The sequence below is a fragment of the Strix uralensis genome, chromosome 11 (assembly GCF_047716275.1).
Source record: "Strix uralensis isolate ZFMK-TIS-50842 chromosome 11, bStrUra1, whole genome shotgun sequence".
NCBI classification, from domain to species: Eukaryota; Metazoa; Chordata; class Aves; order Strigiformes; family Strigidae; genus Strix; species Strix uralensis.
Window position 1 is genome coordinate 6,784,788 of NC_133982.1, and position 23,573 is coordinate 6,808,360.

The window sequence follows — 23,573 nt, forward strand, 5'->3', positions numbered from 1 at the left end:
ACCTGTTACTGTGTCCTTCCAATGCCCCTCCTTTTTTTCAGGGTCATATTCAATTCCTTAAAGAAGGACCTAGACACGTCAGTGGTCTCGTCTTCTTCAACTCAGTGCTCTTGGTTTCAGAGGCACCAAAGGATGCTTTATCCAAAAAAGAGCTTATGAAAAGAGCCCATAAGTTATCAGCTCCCTCCAACACTATTCTCAAACATCAGAGAAAGGTTTTCATCTGCCTCCTCCAGATTACCCTCAGCCTCTAAACCTCCCCACTTGGCTTTCAGTAATAACAGGGACAGGCAGTTTCCAACTCCTGGGTAACAGCCAAAACAGGACAGCTGTTTTTTCTCAAAAGAACAAAGAACTTGGTCAAGAAAAAGGGCTGAGTTCACAGAGAAAAACAAGCGAGAAATAACTTCCATGTTCTTTTATCTTCTATCCACTGATTCTCATCACATTTAAATATTTCTCTGTGCAGGTAATGGACTCTCTGCTCCCCAGTATCAGTCTCTGGAATGGCTGACCAAAAGTCAAAGAGCTCCTGGAAATTAAGAGGATTTTGGAAGGAATGGTTTGCCTGGTCCTAAGCCTCATGTTCTGTGAGTACTGAAGTAGGTAGTTTCTAAATCAGACTGTGACTGATCTGTGCTTGCAAGGCTGGAGACTGAAGTAATAAATTATGAATCTGACAGGTCTGGGAGAGGTAGCAGCAGCTCTGAGCTCTTAAAAAGAAAACACAGATCACCAGTGAGAGAACCCAGTGCCTGCAGGTACATATCCGACTGTGTACGTCAAGGCCTAAAGCTGAACCATCACAGTGCCCAGGTTCTGGGAAATCGCAACAAAACAACATTATAACCAGTGGTTGAATCAAAATGAGCAGGTCTCTGTGTGCCCACAGAGATACCTCACCAACAAACCAAGCAAACAAAAATATTGAAAACATATAAAACCCAAGATATTCTCAAATGCTGAAAAGTAAGACATAAGAATGAGGCAATATTGGGTTCTTTAGAGTAAAATAACTTCAAGCTGGAGGAATGACTGCCATTCCACCTGCAGTTCAGCAGCAGCATAACCACGGCAGCAACAGATCCCCTTCAGCTCCAGAAGTTAACCATCCCCCTCACAACTGCTGATGTTTCTGTTTGCATAATCACTTTCTCAACCCATTCTGACACTTTTTTTTTTTTTTTTGTGTTGGCCATTGTATTTTTAAAGAAACTTTCCTGTACGTTTTGACAGAACTGGGTTATGGAGTGATTATACATGATCTGCCAGAATATCCAAGGCAGCGATACTCTCCAGCAGAGGAGCAGGAGCAATGTGTGGTAAAGAACGGTCACTGTCCCAGCTGGGTCACCATAGCCTCTGGTCACTGTACCTTGGGAGGAAAACACTTGCAGCAGGCACCTGCACTTCCATTTGCACAGCCTCACTTCAAATCTCAGCTGAACCTGCTGTATCCTTCCCAAAAGCTCCCTGCATAGAGACATTCTCACAACAACTAGAGGTAGGATGCTGTTACTGTTAAATTACAACAGGTGTGGGCTTAGAAGCAGATACATACTCAGTGAACACTTAAACTACTTCAGAATTTCTCTTCATTAAAAGAGATTTTCTGAAATTCTAGGGACCAATATTTACAAAACTAAACATCTCTTCATCTCTTGTAAAGTAGGTATTTTCAGTGAAACAATTTGAATATTAAATACAAAAAATGTTCTTTGCTGAAATAGTTATAAATATTTATAAATCTGAACATTCTATTTCCCCTGAAATGAAATGAATCTGCAAAATGCTTTTCTATTAAATTAATGTTTGATACAAACTAAGACAGAAAACAAAGGTAAATATGGACAGCAAGTCACAAACTAATAAATCAAACAAAAACTTATTTGAGAAATGGCCCCAAAGTAACAGGAAAAAAGTCAATCTCAATGCACACCCACCCATAATTTCCACTGGAAATTCATTTAAAATTGCTTTTCATCCTTGTGTCATTCGAGAGGAGCAAACCAGAACTTTCCAACAACTAGCAGACTCTCAGAGCTGAGAAAACATACTTATTTCCTCACATCCTACTACACCTCCTCCTTTGTCAGTCCTAACAATAATTTCTACACATTGTCTGTGTTACCACAGTAAAAAGTGAACAGCTTTTGCATGGATTTACTCTCCAACTTCCTTCTTCCACATAGCTTGGCTGTCTCCTGTTGAGGGACATCAACGTAACTACACAGTCAGCAGGAAATCCACTTTTCAGATAAACATTCAAGAGTGATTCATGGCCCCATGCTCTGCTCGGCAGAAGCACAGCAGTCTGGACCACATGGCAGAGCCAACCTAGGTAGCATTTGAATTGAGGCAACACCAATGCACTACAGCTCTTGGAGTAACTATGCTATAGTGTAAAATCAGCAAATAATAAAACCAGAAAACAGAATCAGGAACTTTTAACTAAATTGGTGAAAATTAACCCCATAGTTCAGTAATGCCAAACCGGTGGTGTAACAAGATTAAGGGTACCTAATTGTAAGTATGTACAAATGGTGCTCTTTACTCAGGGCCCTAGTGCAAACCCCCTGTCGCAACTATAAACTACAGGAAACCAAACTAGTGGGACAAGAAATTTATTTCTCCCTGGTTCCCCCCAGCTCCTCTGTAAATTCCCTTCCCAATAGATGACTACCACCAACACCACCTCCCTCCTCCTAAAATCCTTTCTCAGTGTACGTTCATACATTGCTAACAAATCTGGACAACCAGATCTGACATTTTACAACAGTTACTGCAGTTGCTGGCTCAGCCTGTCTACAAATTAATTGAAGAACACAGCACCAAAACACAATGAAATAAATACAGATCTCCTAGAAATGTCAATTACAACTACTTGCAGTATGAGGTAGCACTAAAATATTCTAAATAGTTGGATTTTAACAGTGATGAAGTTGGTGGACTTTTTTTTAAACTCATGATGACACACCAAAGGTTTCCCAATTCACTTTCATCACAGTAATAGATGTGCACTGCTGATGTATCTTTACTAATTTGTTTGTGCTACTCCGTGGTCAAAGTATCTTCTGTTAACAATAACAAAAAGTGAAACAGGTATCTATAGTCCTTCTCCATAATTTCTTCCTTCTTTGTGAAGTATGCACACTTTCTTCTTAGCTTGTGCACACAAGAAGAGCTCATGGAAATGTTCAGGGCCCTAAGAAGCAGCATTTTCTAGCAAATTTAAGGAAAAACCCTACACAATTTCTCTCCTGGGAAGAATATTTCTAGAACAAAGGAAGTTCTAACATATCAAAATTTGTTTCCACAAAAGATTCCCTAAGAAACTAAATCATACCCGAGAGCCCAGATCTGCTAGACTGGGAAGGTGGCACTGATGTTACAACTACCCCATCAGCTGCTGTACAAACAGACTAAGGCAAGGGGGAGCAGACTTATCTTGAGACGCATTTTACAAGGACTCTCAAGAGATATGTAACCCAGGATAAAAGGCTGTGTCTCCAAATATTGATGAGGACAGAAGTTTGCATCATGTAATTCCAACAGGAATCAAATACCATCAAGCTAAAAGCATACAATAAAACAGCAGAAGAATGGCTTACTAGATGCATGGGAGAAATGAGATTTAGAGGGGAGACCAGCTACTGAACACTGACCTTCCTGATCAGATCATTCACATCCCCACTTGGCTTAATTTGTACCGTTCCTACCCTAACGTCTGTGGTGTCTGACAGCTGATGAGGCCATGATGTTATCTGTATATTTTGAACTACGCTGCTAGCAAACTGAGAATCCAAAACCTCTGCTTAGTATTATCTCTGCTTAATGTTGTGAGGAGATGAACGCTTCTTTGCCTTCCATTTCACACCCTTGCCAATAGTGTCTTAAGTAAAACACAATCCAAAAATATCTGCATTTCTAAACTAAGCAAATGTGGAACAGCTAACACTGACACTGTCAAATATGGACTACACCCACCCAGTTAAAGGAAAGTTGCCACTGCCAGTGCTATGGTTAAAAGCAAAGCTCTGCTATGATTTAGGTGAGGTCTGTCTCCCTGGAGATATTTCTTAACTGGTTCATTCAGGCTTGAGCAAACACAAATCTAGGTCATGAGAACTGTCACAGTCTAAAAGCCCACATGTGTACATGTTAGTATAGGCAAAGCTACATATTTTTATAGTAGATTAACTTTGCAAGAAAATCCAGTGGGACAAAAGTTCTCTATCCTTTTCAGCACTCCCACCACCTACCTGCTGGCACAGGGCACCAATGAAACAGGATGCACTAATTCTCTGTTGCTCATTATGGTTGAACATCTAATTCTATTGCAATGTACCAAATACTTGTTTGGTGGACTGGTGCCTGGTAAGACCTCCTTAAGCAAAAGGCACTCAAAAATACAAACCCAGTTGTACTGACAGCTACATATGCTATTTCCAAAATTATGAATGCAAATGAAAGCATCATCCTTCAAAATCAAGGATGGTGGAATCACAAGGCAGGCAAGTGGGCAGATGATTGCACAGGCACGGAGGGTAACAACACACATTTCACTACAAACTCACAGTGGTACTTACACTAGTAGGTCTTTGCTGCTGTTGGCATCTTTCGTGCTTATCACACTGCTTCTTTCCAAGGAAGGCTGCACTCTCTTTAGTGTTCCACTGCTGTCAATTTGTAACTCATTTATACCATGATGCTTTCAAAGGTGCTTAAGGGGTGCTATTAATATGCTTTTTTAGAACACTAGGCTAATTCTCCACCAGAACATTGTATAGGAGCTGAATGATCATCTGCAGGCTGTATGGCTGAAATATGTCTGTATGTCCTATCAACGCCTTCCTCATCAATTCCTTGATGAACAAGACACAGAAAATGTCATCACTGCTCAGCTGACTTTGCCATTCCACTGAGAACAGTGTAGAGAGGTGCTTCAGGGACAACTACCACTGATGTGCAAATTAAAAAACACTGGACTGGAAGTAGCATCTTGTCAGTAAGTTTAGAAGGGAGCAGTGCGCACTTCTAGTGGTCAGAAAGATTAAACAAAAAAAAAACCAACTTTGATTTCTGTCTAATTAGCTCAAAGATGAAGGCAAGAGCAGTAAACTAATAGATTAAAAATTGATGTTCTAAATGGGCAGGTGAATACAAAGACATCAGCTTAAGGGAGTCCAAAAGCAGCCTGACAGCCTTAGGCACCACATGCTGTCTGGGGTGGCTAGTCAGAACTCTTGAAGCTTGAACAAGCAAGCAAAAGTATAATCCTTCCTTCCATCCATTATAATACAAGGAACTTACCACTGTACAGCACAAAACATCATTTATTCTCTGTAAATGTGTATGGAAAAGTAAAATGCAAGACCTCTTGTATGCCCTCCTGCCCCAAGAAAAGCCCTACTCATCCACAATGCCTGTACACACACACCACACATTCTGGTAAGCTTACAGTTAAAGCCTTCAAGAATCTCAGGAAAAATTCACAGCATGTATCTGTATCATGCAATACTGAATCTTAGAATCAAACTACTTGAAAAAACAGTAAAATGAAGGTTAACTAGGGCAAGCTTTGAAAGGCTACTGTGAAAGTAGGCTTTACTCATTAGTAAGCATTAATCATGCCGTTCTCAGTTCACACATTATAATTGTACAGGAACAGCATGTATTTTGCTAAGAACCCAGCAAGGAAGTACCCTCAAGCAGAATTATGTAAGAGACCAAAATATTTGAGTCTAATTAGGAGTTGTTTATAGGACAGTCAGCTTATTAGCAATTCAACTACAGTTTGCTTTTTAAGTCAAAAAGCATATTTGCAAACTAACTTGCTTGAATGTATCTTCAAAAGAAGTATGAATTACAAGGGACTACAGGAGGAATGCCATTGTTCGAAACAGAGCTGAAACAGCTTTTAGGTAACAGAAGCAAAGAGGTTGCCTGGAACTAGTTGTAATGTAGAAGTCATTAGCCTCAGGAGTAGAAGCCTCCAAATATGGCAGTCCATGATGAAACTCTTTGAAGAGGCCTTCAAGGCTTTTGTTCTTATTTTGCAAGAACACCAGAGGAGAAAGCTGAAAACAGGGAACATGAGTTTTGGTAGAAATCAGAATTGAATCAACACCCTTTCACTAGGTTCCTTTCCAAATGAAGTGTTTCCCTTATAGAAATGAGCCCTTCTGAAGAGAGTCCTTGGGAGGATGGTAATAAAGACATTCACAGATTCTAGGAGCATAATTGAAAACAGTATCTGTAATACAGAAGACTTTTTTGTTTGGTGGGGTTTTGTCTGGGTTGGTTTTTTTAGTTGGTTGGTTTGGTTGTTTCCTTTTCTTTTTTTGAGGGGTTTGTTGTTGGGGGTTGCTTTTTTTTTTTTAAAAAAAAAACCAAAAAGAACTGCTTGTAAAGTTAATCTAGGTCCATCACAAGAGCTGCCACTTGCTCAAAGTGGGATATATACTTATACAGCTTCAAATGTATTTTCTGATTTCTGGTAATTTAAGAGCACACAGGTGAATTATAGGATAAGAAGAAAAAATGAACATTAAAAATATTTTCTTTTTTGTGGAAGAGTTAAGATGTTAAGAAACTGATTTTCCAAAGCAGCAGATTTGAGTATTTGAAGCATTTCACCCACAGATTCTAAATCACACTAACAATAATAATAGGTTGAACTACCGAGTAGGCTGTTAAATCCAGGCTTACGCAGTTTTGTATAATCACACTATTTTCAACTGCTGAAATGCTATAATGTTTTGAGGGACAATTTTGAAGCTTTTATGTCTAGGTTTGCAACCTCTGAGCACACTCACTTCAATGCTTTTTTTCACTGAATTAATTCAAAGCCACCACTCAAAGTTCTGAACTATGCCTGCCATTCTTGGCAACCACCCCAAAGTAGGATGTAATAAATCAGAGTTGTTAATTTACTCATTAAATGACACAGCTAGGATATGACCTCTTGGGTTCACCTACTGCGGTCTAAGTATTACTCTGCATTTCCTCTTTTTTTTTTTTTTTTTTTTTTTTTTGAAGTGACATGCGTAGGCAGAGATTAGAATATGTTATGGGTTTTGTACAGTAATATACTCTGCCTATTCAGAAGAAAATCAAGGAATCTTTTTTTTTGGGTACAGTAACGTTATCGCTAAGTTCTAGATAAAATGCCATGATAAATTTTATAAGGATTCTTCTGTTGCTTTCTTCCCACCCTCCTGAACATCATCTAATGCTGCCCTAGAACTTTTTGATCATTTTCTTTAAGGAGAACAGCAGTCAACAGTTATTGGATTACCTACCTTAGGGAACATGAAAGCAACTAATAGTCTACTCAAGTTTCTTACAAGCTTTATAAACAACCTTCTTTATTTGTTATGGAAGCTGAACTACTGAATAAAATAAAATCCACTTAGCTACTGAAATCACTGAAATAAATCCATATTGATCATTTTGATCAACAGCATCTTCCAGAATTAGACGGGGTAGACAAGTCTTCAGAAACAGCTTTGCTACACAGAACCAAGAAAATTAGTGAGGTTCAAGTAAAATTATTTTTTGCCACTCCAGTGATAGGGTTTATGTGGAATATTTCTCCGCTCTCAGTGATGTGATCTGAAATGGTGGACTTCACAGGCACTGAAATTGCTTTCAGTAGGTTTTGATCCATTTATCACAACAATCAGTTAATACAATCATTTAGAACAGTTCACTAAAATAGGAAGCAAGGTAGAAAAAAAGAGTAAACATTTATAAAATGTTACTTGAATGAATGCAACTGTAGCCTAGCAAGTTAGCATTCCAACTATTTAAGTAAGCCCAGAAGAACTTGAAGGAGAACTACACAGAACTAGTAGCCATGCTGACAACCAAATCATCATCTCCATAATGAACCTAATTTGCTCATCCAGAACCTTCACAAAAGGCAATGGGATTCCTGACTTGGAAAACCACTATTTCTTGCAGGTCCCTTTGGAAAGCAGGATGCTTGGAAAGAGCTCAGTCATTTAGTGAAAATTTAGGTTGACAGCTTAGAGACCGTCATTTTTATTAAGCAAAGCAGGTCCCAGTCAGAAGGATATAGCTACTCTTCAGGCCAGCTAACTCAAATTTTCTCTGTCCCAGTATATAGCGTGCACTAAAATTCATTCTATGTTAAAACAGCCATATACAGAAAGATGAAGTGCACTTTAAAACTGTATGGCACAATATAAATCCAAGTGCTTAAGCTACCTTTTCTATTTAAACCTTCAGTATCTACTGAGCTTGCCAGGAATACAAATGATAGCAAAATCACTGTTGTGGGAAACATTCATTTCCATAGTATCTTCTGTCCTAAAATGGTGATTTAAAAAAAAAAAAAAAATCAAATAAAAAGGCAGTTAAGGGGATACCGAATGCTATGTCTGTCTTTCCCACCAGGATATAAATCCAAAACTTGTCATAACAGTACAAACCCCTCCCATCACAAATGTTCAGCATGCAACCTAACACTGACTTCCATAATACATGTGTCTGTATAAATATAAACCAGCATCAGCTACTGATGCTTCCTGTCTTCTTGTTAAACCCTGCCATTATGTGCCTTCTGTACAGGTCAGATATTTATTACAGTTACAATAATAAAACATTGGTTCAAGAGTAAAGAAAAGCATATTCTGCTAATAGCCTACTGTGAAAAGTCAATTAACAGAAATTAAGGAATACGTAAGATTGTGCAGTAAAAACAAAATCTTATGGTTTACTCTGAGGTAAATATGGTATGATCATTCAAGAAGCTACCACATGCTAATACAGGATTAAATAAAATCATAATTAAGAATCAGACAGTATTAGAAAGCATATAAGCAGCCATATGGTACAGTCAACTATGAAAGGATGCAATTACTAATGTTTCTAATACTTCAGGTGTTTGATTCTCTGACCTCTTCATAGAACATTCTATAGTGTCATTTTTTACTTTAATATTTAGGCACCTCTTACTGTGACTAACATCGAGTATTATTGTTGCTTTTCCAACAACTATCAGACATTTTATATTTAAACTTGTTGTGTAAACAGAACTCTGCTGCCATCATGGACATCTCACCTTGAAACACATGAAGCACAGAACAAAGAAAACATGAGTAAAATTACTGAGCTGACACTAAGCCCAAATGTTAAACAAAAAAAACCCCAATGTTAAAACTGCCAAAGGGTCAACATCAACCTAACAACCAAGCTGGCAGTAGTACTTTTAACAGAATTTGTTGCAAGCAAAATAACTCCCTGTTGGATTCCTAACATGAACCACAGAACATATGGTTATGGGCCTGGAGTCAAAATGGAAAAAACCCACTAAGTGCTTCCCACAGATATTTGTCAGACTCAGAGATACATTTTTGGTGTCACTTAACACAGTGTGTTACCAGTGTTGAAATTTAACAAGAATTTCTCCCTGCAAAAACAATTGGACAAGAATGGTGATCCTACTGACTCAACCCAATGCAACTTTTTTCTGCACAAAATGTTACTGAAAAGGTCACAGACAGGAGTCATAGCATGAATTTTTTAGCAAAAAAGGTACACAACAATTCACTGGAAAGGACTGGCCAAAGAGATACTTGCAAAAACAGTACTGAAAAGACATCAAGGGAATAATGTAAACTATTACATGCGATTTCTCTCTGCATCTTTCATTACTGCTTGTTGGCAGTTCCATGAAGAGGCAGGTCGTCCAGGATGAAACTGTCAAGCAAGTCCATCAGAACAATTCACTAATGGCGTTTCTTCAACATTTTCTTTACATAGCCATATCCATTGGAACTACCCCCATAGGCTGCTGAGCTGATTCTTGAAACAAAGTATGGGATGTTAGAAGCCAAGACCCTGGACACTTCGCTTAAGATCAATTAGAATACTTGTGAATGTGAAGTATTTTTCAAAACTTGAACTATTACTCTCTTATTCCCCCACAGCAATTTGACTAAATCAGGTTTCAGAAAAACAGGTACACAAAAAAAGTAAGAGAAAAAAACAATTCCTATTAAGTCAAACAGCTTAACAGCTCTTTTTTTCATTATCATGTATTTCACTGCAGTGAATACTTTAACACAGTTTTCTTTACGCCTAATAATATTTATCAAGGAATTCAAAGCAAAGCCAATCACTATTTGAATCTAAATTAGAATTAATTCAGTTATGTTTCTACCTCTTAAATATTCTGGTCTCAATCCCATCTACCATAGCATTATCCAGACAATTTTTGCTCACAAGCAATCACAATTTGGAATCAATATGAGATTAACACAGTTTCCATATAAATCATTGTTTATCAATTTTCACATTGCAGAGATAAGAAGGTTTACAAAAAACAGTAAAATTAAAATTAGTATTAGTATTGCTGTCAGCATTAGGATTAGTATTGCTGTCAGCAAAGACATCCCTCACTAGAAAGGCAGTCCCACAGAACTCTGATAATTTCATCATATCCTGGCAAATGCTGGGAAAGTACATGCAATGGTTTACACACAAATGGTCTACAACTCAAATGATGCGTTCATAAAACATGTCAAATTGAATAATAGCAGATCATGCAATCTCCTTCCAACACGTTTAAATAGCTACTAAAAAAAGCCATTCCTGCTCTTCCAACCTCCATCACCTACTTGAGATTTACAATGAATGCAGTTACCAGTCATAGTATCTAGAATACCAGTGGGCTTGCAGATGGTATTGCAGCAAGCTTGAATGACCTTAGCGCATGCTCCTTTCATTTACTGATGCTAGCAATTGAACAGAGAAGGAATACGGGCAGAAGAAACAGGGCATCTCAATACTTCATAATTTCATGCCATCTCAAAGGCTGGATGCTTATTTGTAATGATTTTTTTAAACATCAGGTTCCTGGTAGCGACATCAGCCTTCTCTCTGCTTTTTAATTAGTAAGTAATTTTAATTTTTATTTTTAAATAAGAACACTTTTTCAACCAAAGAAAGACACAGGAATGGCTAGTCAAAAGAACTTGAGTAAAACATGTAGAGGGGTAAAGAGAAAAAAAGAGTAGCCAAGGAAAGAAATAAGATCTACAGCAATAGTCTGCAGAAGGCTCACTTACTACCACAATCACTGACACTAATGAAAACAGAAAAACTGAGCAAGGACAGTGTCCTTGCACCAGTCAAATCAACATCTCTGATACAGCTACAAAACAAGAGAACACAGAGATTGAGCCACACAAGAAAGCTAATGTACATCAGAGCGTATGTTTCAAGCGAGTACCACAGCATTCACTTCATTCCAGCTTTAGGAGCACTCCATACTCCCAAGGTAAAAAGCTCACAACTACTGGATAAGGAAGGAAGGGAATTACAAATTGGTGTAATCCTTATGAAAATTTCTGAACATGTTTAAACTTGAGAAAAAACTAAATCTCTGAAGAGACCAGGATCGAACCCCAAAGCAGCTGCTACTCCCACAACAGAGACAGAAAGGAAGAGAACATAAAACACTGCTGAACTTTTATCAGGGTGTAACAGTGTGCACAAACATTACATGTCAGTTAGATTATACTTAGCCTAGCACACTGCCAACTGTGTGCTAATCTAAGGTCAAACCTCCTCCTACATCAAATGTGCTCAGAAAGAGACTCTGGCAGTGATCTTACTGAAAAGCTCAAAGTCAACAGACTTCAATTGGTTGAATTCAGATATTCCATTATTTTTCTTAGCAAAGCCTATTTCAAGATGTACCTAAAACTATGATGTACCTAAACCAAAGCCTATTTCAAGATGTACCTAAAACACCGGATGATTCCTGTATCTTGTAACTATTAGCTCCCATAAGTGTCTTAAAATGCATTAGTAATGCAGAGCATGAATATACTCAGTATGTGCTATAGTAATGCAGAGCATGAATATACTCAGTATGTGCTATATATGGAAGAACACACTCATTCTACACCTAGATACACAGACACATACATGTATATATGAACAGGTCTATACGAGCACACACACAACTGAAAAGACAGGATGTTAGATAGGCTAGTATTTGTGACATAGGTATAAATTTATAACAACCACCACAAAAATGCATTGAACTCCAGCTACTGTCACTGCACTATCCAGAAGAGGATTACTGAGTGCATTCTCCACAGAAACCATCCCTCCAAAAAACTCAGTTTCTTAAGTCAGAATAAAATGACCTACCAGAACCTCCTCCACCTCAGTTGATGGTCAACAGCATCAACAGAGAATGCAGTTCAGGGGGAAATTTGTTGATTAAACAGAACCCAGGACCACAAAGGAATCAACGCCATCTTGAACCGTTACACATCACTCCTATTTCATTCCAATATTCTGTACTACATACAGTCTCCTAGAAGACTTAAGCCACCACCCTTTGCAATGTACACAAAAAGACCAAAGGGCAATAAAAAAAGTTACTGCATAAAAAGGAAAAGAGATGGTTTTCCAAGTGCAGGTGGGAAAAATAATCTGTCATTGTCACTGCTTCTGTTGATTATAGCCAGCAGCAATGGGAAAATCAACTGAGATGCAATTTAAAACTACAGATAATCATTTTCCTACCTAAAGACATGAGGTTCCAGCTAGGGCTTCCACTTGTTTCAGCTGGAATCAATCTTTGACAGTTACCATATTTTGGCTATCAAGGAGATCCTCACCAAGCAGGCCTCTCCAAGATTAAAGATTTTTTTACTTAATGGCTATTTAGGTGGGAATCAAAGGAATGTCTTAAACACAGATAGTCAGAAGCATTTGAAGTGGTCCTGCGATTCAAGCAACTGAGTTGCAAATCGGTGACAGACTCTCCCTGTAGGGTTTCCACCTGCAAACAGAATTTCCATTAAAAAAGGTCTTATGTTAAGGAAGGCTACAATAAGTAAGGCAACAAGATTTCCCAGTTGGAAATTTCACAGATTCACAAATGATTCTAAATATACAGTCTGAAAAATACCTCCTTCTCACACCACATCCTTAAAGGGAAAAATCACAACAAAAAGACTTTACAGCAACAGCTGAACAGCTCTTTTTCACTCCAGTGTATTATAATTCATGTTTCTCCTTTCTCAGCTTCAGAGAAGAGTTCAGTGTTAATTTCCACAGACAACATCACACAGCCAAATTTATTTAGTTTTCATTTTTATATACTTTCTAGGGTGTTCCCAGCTCTTACTCCTGTGCAAAAACTTTCATTTTTACTGCTGACTTCCACAGTGAATTTCAGGCACTTCCGAAAATAAATCCATGAAAGATGAGACAGAAAATATGATGACACTTGGATTAATAACATCACAGGGGACAGCTGTGCAGGGAGATTCATTCTTTCCATCACTGTGTAAAACCTCTCCAGCTCCAAGTAGCTACAGATTCATGGAATTCTGTTTGTCATGAGATGTAGGCTCAACTTGTCACCTAGCAAATGGGCCTTGTCTGAAACCAGCACCTCTTTTCTGAGAAATAGAAGACTGTTCAAAGTCCTGAAGGCATACATTAAATTTTCTGTTTATTTTCTTTTAATTGTTTAAATGAGTTTTGAAAACAATTCCTGGTTTAAAGGAACAATAAGCCCAACAGAATCCCTAAACCTAAGCTGCTATTAATGCTGTGAAAATTCCACAGAGTTATAAACCTGTATTTAAAACTAGAGTATGTCATCCCCCTAACTTCATACTATAAAAACACAAGGAGGGGTGCATTTCTAAATAGAAATCCATATCCATCCTTATCTGATCTCATCAGGGTTATCATCTTCTGCACACGGTGGAAATCATGTTATTTCTGTAGCAACACCAAAGCACAATGTATACAGGCAAGAGGTTATGCCAATACTTGATAAAGATCTTTTAACTATTTTGGTATCTATTATCATCTGAAAAGAAACACATAAACCACAACTGTAGAAACACAGAGCATGTTCACAAATAATTAAAGAACTCAGCTTTATTTTTAAAAACACATGTGTTAGTAAAAAGGTATTAAAATGACTGCCATGGCAAATAACATATTTAATGATATACCAAGCGTCAGTTTTAGAAGTACTGTTTGACTTTGTGTCGTGGTTTGAGGCCAGAGGGCAACTGAGCACCATGCAGCTGCTCGCTCACTCCTTTTCCCTTCAGGAATGGGAAAGAGAAAATACAGTAAAAGGCTCAGGAATCGAGGTAAGGACAGAGAGGGATGATTCACCCATTATAGTCACAGGTAAGACAGACTCATTAGGAGAAGAACAACATCATCAATTTAATTCAAACACACCAATGACAACGCTTAACAGAATAGGACAGTGAGGAGCATTACCACATCTTAAACCCCTCCCTTCTTCCTGGGCTCAGCTTTGCTCCCAGTTTCTCTACCTCATCCTCTCCACTGGCACAGTGGGGCAGGGGATAGAGGTTGTGGTCAGTCCTGCCACTCCTTTCTCCTCAGGGGGAAGATTTCTCACAGTCTTCCCCTGCTGCAGCGTGGTGTCCCTCCCAGGGCAGACAGTCCTCCATGAACTTTCTCCGATGTGAGTCCTTCCCACAAGCTGCAGCTCTTCCCAAACTGCTTCAGTGTGGGTCCCTCCCACACGTTTCAGCCCTCCCAGCACCAAACTACAACAGCAAGGGCTTCCCACAGCATCCGGGCCTTCTCTGGGCGCAGCCCCTGCTCCGGCGTGGGGTCCTCCATGGGCTGCAGGTCGACATCTGCTCCCCCGGTGACCCCCATGGGCTGCAGGGCACAGCCGGCCCTCTCACCACGGGCTGAGGGGGGTCTCTGCTCCAGAGCACATCCCCCTGCCTCTTCTCCTCCTCTCTTCCACTGACCTCAGTGTTTGCAGAAGTGTCTCTACAACTCCTCCTCCCAACTCCCACCCCTCCCTCCCACATTCCCCTTCTTAAATACATTATCACAGAGGCACAGTCACCATCACTAACTGGCCCGGCCTTGACTTGGAGCCAGGGGAGCTTCGAGAAGCTTCTCACAGGGGCCACTGCTGTAGCCCCCTCCCCTGCTACCAAAAACCCATCACACACACACAAACCCAACACACTTTGATATACCATGTTTTTAGGTTTGTGCATATACACTAATGTTACATAAACACAGCATATTTGTGTGTGCATGTATGGTACAAGCACATGCACACATACATCCCTAAAAATCATCATGGCTTGGAAGCGTTGCATATCATTGAGAGAGTTTCCAATTGAAAAGGAACTAAAGAGAATACACAGTTCCCTAATATGTTGTCTAGTGCAATGAGTGCACTCAAGGTCAAAGTCTTCCTCCCACTCTTCCTTCCTCCACTAGCATCACTGACTGAATGGCTGACTACTTTAGCTGTAAATTTAAGACCTCAACAACACATATCAAGCATTTAAAATAAAACCTCTTTACAGTTACTGCAGGCTCAGCATCGTTAATCAGCTCCAGTTGCACCATTGGATCCAGTTGCTCATTGGATTCATCATATTGAATTATATACTTACAGTCTGATTAATAATGCAATACTTTAAAAATCTGAAGTAATCTTATCCATGGACTAGCAGCAGAAGGATATAGAGAAAATATTAAATGGAAAAATTTGAAATAAAACTTCGGCATAATTGCTGATACTAGTGGCACAGTCCCACTGTTTTTTTGGAGGGGCAGGGGGGCTACTACCACAGTTAATAAAAGAAATGCCACAAATCACTGATTTTTTACAAGATGTTTAACTAAACATATTTGGAATTAAGTATTGTGCTAAATCTTATATTCTGCACCCGAATGGTGTACGACATTCACCCAGCATTACACAATTGAAACCTACACTAAAGTTCTTATGCATAAACATGAGATTAATTGACTTACTTTTTCAAGCCTTCCACATCCTTCTTACTAGTACAGAAATGTTCCATTACAGGGAAGAGTCCTTTTATGCTGTTGTATTTTATTTGCTTGGGCAACTCCAATCCTTTCCCTCTAAGATGTACCTTACTGTAACAACTAGGCAAGACAGCAGTGAAATGTTTTCTTGTATAACACTTTTCTTGCCTACTACAACCTAAGCCCACACCACTATTTCCCAGTTCTCTCCATTAAAACATCAAATAAGTTTCTTCACAGTTCCAAGTTCTATTTACATCCTATTCTCTTGGTATAAAACATACACTTCATTCAAAATGGGGAAAACAAGCACCAAAAAACTGAAATTAAATATTGAAAACCACCAAGCCAGATATTAAAAACAGGAATCTATCCAGCTTTGGCAGGAATCTCAGATTTATTGCAGTTTCCTACTTGTTTATTACGTGCTGTGTCACAACTATTCTTCACTGGAGTGCCTGTTTCTTGTGGAAAGCGTGTTACCGCAGTTGCTTTAAATGCAAGTTCAATGGTTAAGTGACACTATTAACAAAACCTGAAAGAAACACCCTGTTTAAAGTTTAGGACACTGTTCAGGGAATGAGACATGGATGCTGCTATTGATTTGGCTAGATCATCTTCCCCCCTGAGAGACTCTGCTTCCCCACCTGTTCTTTGTCAGAACCAGCACAGGCCTTCAACAATGCCTTCTTCTACCAGGCATTTAGCCAATGCTGTTCCTGAAGTATGTGAAACTAAGTTTAAATAACTTAGGAGTTTCTCACATTCAAGAAGACAGTTATGTTTTGCTGAGCCTCAATAATCTTAACTGTAAACTTAGGAGATTTGAATGGGAAATTTCAAAGAGAAGTTAGTTATGCACAGCTATTTTAATGAAAATAACAAGACTAAGATGATTTTTCATACACCCTGAAGAGAGCTAGAAAACTATCCACCTGCTTATTCTCCCTAAATCATGGCATCGGTAAGAAGTTGTGATTTATTGTTTGGATCACATATGAAAAAGATAAAAACATCTTGGAATAAGTCATTTTAACAAAAAACCTATTTACTGTATTCTCACTTGAGCAAGTTCTTCCAGTGCTGATACAGCAATTCAGAAAGCAGATTCAATAGCCTTTTGACCATTTCCATCTTTTGTCCATGTGTTCCCAGAACTAAAATTGTACACATCAGCACGTTCTTGTACTTACGACTCCACAAAGCCTTTTTTGAGAGTTTTAGTCCACTCAACAGAAGCAAAGTAGATTAAAAAGCTTTCCATCTTGGAGGAGATGATTCTGAATATTCAATACATGCAGTAAATGGAAATCCCCTTGATCCAGTGATCGAGGCTGGGGACTTAAAACCAGCTCACCATAGGTGATCATGTGGTTTACAAAGACTACAGTAACTGCACAACAGAAAAAGGTGACTAATTGAAACCACCCCCTATGCAACACCACCCCCAAAAAACCCAAACTGAACAAAAACTCAGAATGAAGGGAGTAACACTCAAGAACTCTTGCAGCAAAAGACCTAAATCTGATCTGCTTGCCCTATATGACTGTAATGGCTGCGGCAGAAGTTATACGCTGACGTCTTTGGAATAAGTCCATAAGCATTTCACGCGTCATGGTATCTGTATTGCTTTAAAAGAAGTTATTCAACCATCACCACCATTAAAATAACATAAATAGTAAAACATACTAAAATCAATGTGACTGTTTTCTTCAATTTCATAGAAGGAAAGAGCATATTGTCATGAGCTAATCTCCAACTGAAACATGTTTTTGGTTTTGGCTTTGTTTTTTTTCCTTTAAGAACTAATGTTGTATAACATGGATTTGGACACACAGGTGCATCTTCCTGTAACAATATTTTAGAATGTTTTTCACTTATGAAAAAAAGAGTAAGCAGAACAGTTTAGCACACCCACCCTGCCTATGTGGCCATGTTGGTTTTTTTGTTTGTTGCTTTTTTCTGGGGGTTTTTTTAATAAATAGGTTTTACTTTGCTTACCATCCAATGCAAACATGTTTGGCTCTGCTGTCACAACTGGTATGGCTTTTAACTACATTAGGAAAGGCTAAAATTTGCTTCTTAGAGAACTGCTTGTCAATCTACTCAAGAGCAACAATGCAAGTAGCCTTTCAAATGCATTCAATATCGACAAGTGAGCCACCCTATCAAAGTCATATACAGGCAAGTTTTCTTCAACATCAAGTTTCTCATGTCTTAATATCTGAACTGCCTGATGAACAAAAACCACTGAATCATGGCATATAGGCAAAAATCAGCTTCCTTGGCCATTTCTGTGTTAGTAAATTCCAAATAAACACATGCCATTAACTCCAAAAAAATTCTTCTAATGAATGGGATTTCTGCAAGGACAATCGCATAACATTTAAAGCTGACTGAATTATCAGAAAGTTTTGCATTTGTTTTCCTTCCAGTGTATGCATGAAAAGGGCTTAAAGCATTCCTTACTATTCATATTCTTCACCAGCAGTGATTCCACTAGAGACTATGGTTACTTTCTGGTACTGCTGGGATATTGTTCCACCAGTTAACCATGATCCCGTGTGAAGAGGTCACTGAATTTCCTGAGTACAAGATTATTCTCCTACTCTTCACTTACATATACAGCACCCAGCAGCACTGACATATTGCCAAGAGAAAGGAGGGAAATCATTGTGGACTTTGAGAGATTCATTCCTGAATCAGACCAGCATGAATGAATTGAAAACATTTCCTGGGGGAAATCTCCTTTCACAGTTAAGAAACCAATAATATTCCCAAACTCACCTATTATGTCTGATTAGCAAGTAGTTACCAATCCAGTTCAATCAGTTGTATGGCCATAGAGAATTAGTCTTAACTACATGAAGAGGTAATACTTTTTGTAAAATTTCTAAAATCAGAAGCTAATTAAGATCTTTAGCCATGTTATTTGATAGCACAATTGATAACAGTGACCTGACAGCAGCATCAGTGAAATGAGGAAAACAAAGACATTGCAAAAGAGGACTTAATGCAGTGTTAACTCTTGAAAATACGATAGTTACAAGGTTCTTGCCGACAGGCTTGTTTATCAGAATGCTCTACAAATGTTTAGCTCAAAATGTTTAATAACAAGAATAAAACAGTGTTGCTAACCATCTAGCCCTCTCTTAAGATTTGCACCTATGATGAAATGCATATCCTGAACAACTATTTAGTGATTTTACTTCATTTAACCTTGTCCTTAGACACATCTGAGATAAACTGCCATGCGGCTTTAATTATAGGCTGCTTTGAAAGTTCACTAAAGACATTTTTCAAACACGGAGAATAGCAGAACAAAATTCCATTAGCGACCTTTTAGTATTACAAGCACCATTTCCAGATGAGCCGTCAAAGCCAGAGACACATTTAGAACAGTAATGTGTACAAGGTCAGAATAACTCCAACAGATTAAGACTCTGGAGCAAGATTTATCAACATTTTGCCCAAATTTTACTGCTTTGTGACATTCTCTTCTCAAAGCGTTACAGTATAGAAACGATAATGTATCTGTGCAGTTATTCTAGTAATGATTTTTCCTTATTCTTTTTGCCACCTCTCTTATATGTATTAAGATGAAACAAAGTTAAGCCATCTTCTCAGCTATTTGTTCGCATACCAATGAAAGGCATGGCCTTTCTTCCTAAGGCTTAGAGAACTCATTTATTGTATGATCATATTCTCCAGTCTCCCTGGAAACTGTTTAAAAATAGTCAATAGCTGTAATGGTCAGGTTGGTCTCCTGGCTGTTAACTGGAATGTTTACTTGGAACTTCAATATTCATGCATCACATTTCTTTTTCAGCTCGATTTCTCTCTTCACAAACACAGCTGTATACATTTCATGCATTCTCTAAAGAAAATATTATACTCATATATACAGGCAGCAGATAAGTTTCTAATTACTGTAGGAGTTATTATGTCATTATATGCAAACCAAAGAAAATTAAACAGAACCTTACCTCAAAATTAAACTTCATTTAATAGAAAATAAGCTTGTCTGAAAGTACTGCTTGACCATGTGGAATCCTTCCAGTAACCAGGTCTGTAACAAAAGATACAAACAAGTTACTTTCTTATCCCCCCAGTCCATTAATTTCTAGTTTTAAAGTACCTTCTGCCAACATACTGGAAAGGAAGCAACTCCGGAAATTATAAGTTTCCTTTTTTTCTCTGGGAGTCAGAATTTGCATTGCCAAATGAATAGCTTTAAGTTCGAAAAAATACAATTCAATCCAGGCTTCCAAATTATTCACACTTAAAAGCTCGTAATAAATGAACTCTGAGATTTTACAGGTAAATACCTTGAAATTGTCTAGTCACTGAACAAAACACTTGTAGCACAAGACAGGGTGTTAATATAAATTAAACAATCACATTGACCTCTCAGAGACATCTATTTTGCATTAACTGTGCTTTTCTATGGTTTACAGTCTCTGTATGGAGTAACTTAGTAGAAAACAGCACAGCACAAGCCTCTCCAGGCAATTTCCCTTCACAGTGAACCCCCTTCTGAGAGTATGATTGCAGAAAAATAAAAATAGAATTAATAGTTTTGTTTTGGTTTTAAAAGATGCCAGAAATTCTGTTTCAAAGGTTTTGGTTGTTTTGAGGGGGTGGGCTTTGTTGTTTGGGTGGTTTTAGGCTTTGTTTTTTAGACTTTGTTTTCTTTTTTTCCCCTACAATTCTTAGGATCATTTGTTAGTTTTTATTCTAAATAAAAGCTAACACAGCATACAGGTTTAACACTCATGTCATGAGGATGGGTAAATCAGTTTGATCACCAAAACAAATTGCAATTTATCAATTCCCTCCCCTTCCTCACCCCCGTGCTATGAAATAAACATCACCTTCTTTTCAAGTATCTCAAAGTTTACAAGATTGACTGTCTTTTCCAGGCACAGCAATATGTCTGGACAAACAGAAGATGGCCTAGATCTTGCTGCTAGCAAAGGCTTGTGTATGTTCCGTGTGTGCAGACTGTGGTTATGGAAGGCTTTTATCCCACTTTTAGATCTTTTGGAGCACTCTTACAGCAACTAAAATATTCAGATGAAGTTCTGATCCACAACAGCTATCCAAATTTGAAACAAGTTTATGTATCAATTTAAAAAGACCAGCAAGTTAAAGTTGCACATGTATATACCTACATAACAAGGAATGCCTCTTAACTGAGAAAAGCCTACAGCAACAAAAGAATTCTTGCAAATTTTAACCAACCAAAGCTGGCAAAATTTCCAATGGAATAAATTCATCACAGGATGTTTTTCTTGTCTAGGTTTGTTAGAAAAGTGATTTCTTTTCCTTTCAGTGGACTTTTAAGCCACATCAGCTCTATGTCAACACAACTACTGACTGCAGGTTAACCAACTTACTGCAGGTCAGAGTAAATGCAGTGTATATTAGAACAATTATTTCAGCATCCAACAGATCACCTGCACCTTTATTAAAATTGACATTGTAGTAGTTTACTACTTTGAAATTTAGACCCCTAATCCACACTCATTCAACTTTTCAATGCCTACCGAGTCTCCAGTAATGCACAAAGGATGTACAGTTAAGTTTAATGAAAAGGTGTGCCACCAGCCTGCACCTCATGATTTTCTGCTAAAATATAAGGTCAGGATAGAAGCAAGTGCACAGAAACGTCTGCATATCTGATAAATTCCCTTAGTAGGCTACATCAGTGTATAAGGGATTTACCTGTAACATAAGTATTTGTACTACCGTAACACGTCAACATCTTGTTCAGTACAGCCCGTGAATTCGCCAGCCACCGTACTTCCTGGAAAGCACTACTTACTTCTCCATACTTGCACATATTTTAAATTTCTAAACTTCATTTCAAATGTGATTGTGAAGTATTTCAGTCACTTGCAACATTAATAACTTTCTTCATTTTCAGTCCTTTGTTGACAAAGACATCAGAAGCCCTTCCAAATCCCCAAGTTCTGAGAGCACCAAGTCCTAGCTGAAAGCATCTTCACCTCTACTCAGAGCCTTCATCAATTAAGGCTGACACTTAAGCAACTTGTAAAATTAGTGTCTGAAGAATGTACCACATCCAGTGGACAACAAAACCTGATGTAGCAGAGAATGAAGTGACCATACCATTATTGCTTCCTTCTAGTAACATGTGACAAAGGTCCCCAAATAAATTTTCCAGTTCAATACACACTGTTCATTTCCCATCATTGTGATTTAAATGGTTGGGAAATTGCTTTGAAATCTGCTCTTTTCAGGTGCAGGTCTGTAACAGAACTGTTGCTTAAAAAAAAAAACCTAAAAAAAAAAAAATCAGCTCTTGTTTTCAAGCTATAAACCAAATATGGTGAACTAAAAATTTATTTTCTTGTAGTTTATCAGGAGGATCTATCTACTCACGTAAGCATTAATCAGAATCGTGACTGGGAAGAAGGGAGGTGAAGGAACTGCTCTCTTTACATTTTACATCAAGGAACAAAACAATGCATTTGCATGTACTACCAGAGCAAGCTAATGACTTAAATACCATATTTCAAAATTACAACTTCATTTAAAATAGTAGATTTTCAGTTACCTCAATATTTAACAGTAGAAAAATCAATGTATCATGTGGAATCTGAGAAAAAAAAATTGCTTATACTATGTTATGTTTTAAGACTAGCTTGAACAAATGTGACTGTGGAAAAAAACATTAATTTTTCAAGTGGGGTAATTACTGCTGAAGTAGCCACGTATTTTTTTTTAACCTACCAAATGGAGCTAAAGGGAACCTAAAAACTATTATTCACTGTTTGTTTATTCTATTGTCCTCACTTCCTGGAATGTAGTCAGAGATGGAACTCGACTGCCCAAAAGCGCAGTCAGCAAACCAGCTGCCCTGAACCCTGGATTTGTTCACAGCATGAGCCTACTTACTAACATTCCTAATTTATTGTAGGGTGGGAGCAATGAGTGCATAAAGCACCTAATTCTGGAAGTGTACACAAAATTCAACAGGGCTTTCTAAATATTTGGAGTAATTTTTAGCATAAGCCCCTGCCTCCCCCCCCCTTTCTTTTTTTTTTCTTAGCTGCAGCTACATTTCCATGAAGTGGTTCAAGTGCTAGTAATGTTATTTACAGAACAAGAAGAAAAGCGCTGAAGTAGAATGTGCTTTCTCAATTCCACTCCAGAATCCTACACTGTGAATTAGAAGAAAACTATAGTTTTGCCCTTCATAGATTTTTCCTAGTTACTCTGCATTCTCAAAATTCTTGATGATAACATAGTTTAATTCAGTAGCATTTGGATTACAGGCTTACTGAGACTACAAGGGTAAATTCCAGCATCCTCTTATACTACATTTTTTGAATGTGGAAAATATTTCTGCCCACGTATTTCTATTGGGTTTACGTGCGTATTCCCACACTGTATTTTGGGGAGGGGTTTTTGTTTGGGGTTTTTGGAGTTCTTTTGTTCAGTTGTAGGTTTTTATTTTTTAATTTTCTTACTGTTGTTAGATGAGCATTGCTGTAAAAATCCAAAGCAAATCAAAATACATGGTCCATTACACAACACATGAATTCCTATATTTTCATCCTGTTGGCATTCATCACCACATAACTGTATCACCCCTGCTAAATGAATCTGCTAACAACATAATATTTTGAGCTATAAACAGAGAAATAGTTCCTCCCCCCGCCGCCGACATTGGGAAGTTTAGTTCT

The 23,573-nt window shown here is 38.1% G+C and overlaps 1 protein-coding gene across 5 annotated transcripts in view; it reads right to left on the reverse strand.

Annotated features, from left to right (window-relative positions):
* TLN2 (talin 2) overlaps positions 1 to 23,573 on the reverse strand; it is a 209,792-nt gene that overhangs the window by 123,105 nt on the left and 63,114 nt on the right. For all 5 annotated transcript variants that reach the window (XM_074881059.1, XM_074881060.1, XM_074881056.1 and 2 more), the window contains exon 2: positions 19,845 to 19,927. The gene's annotated coding sequence lies outside the window, so the exon portion shown is untranslated. The remainder of the gene's footprint in view (positions 1 to 19,844; positions 19,928 to 23,573) is intronic.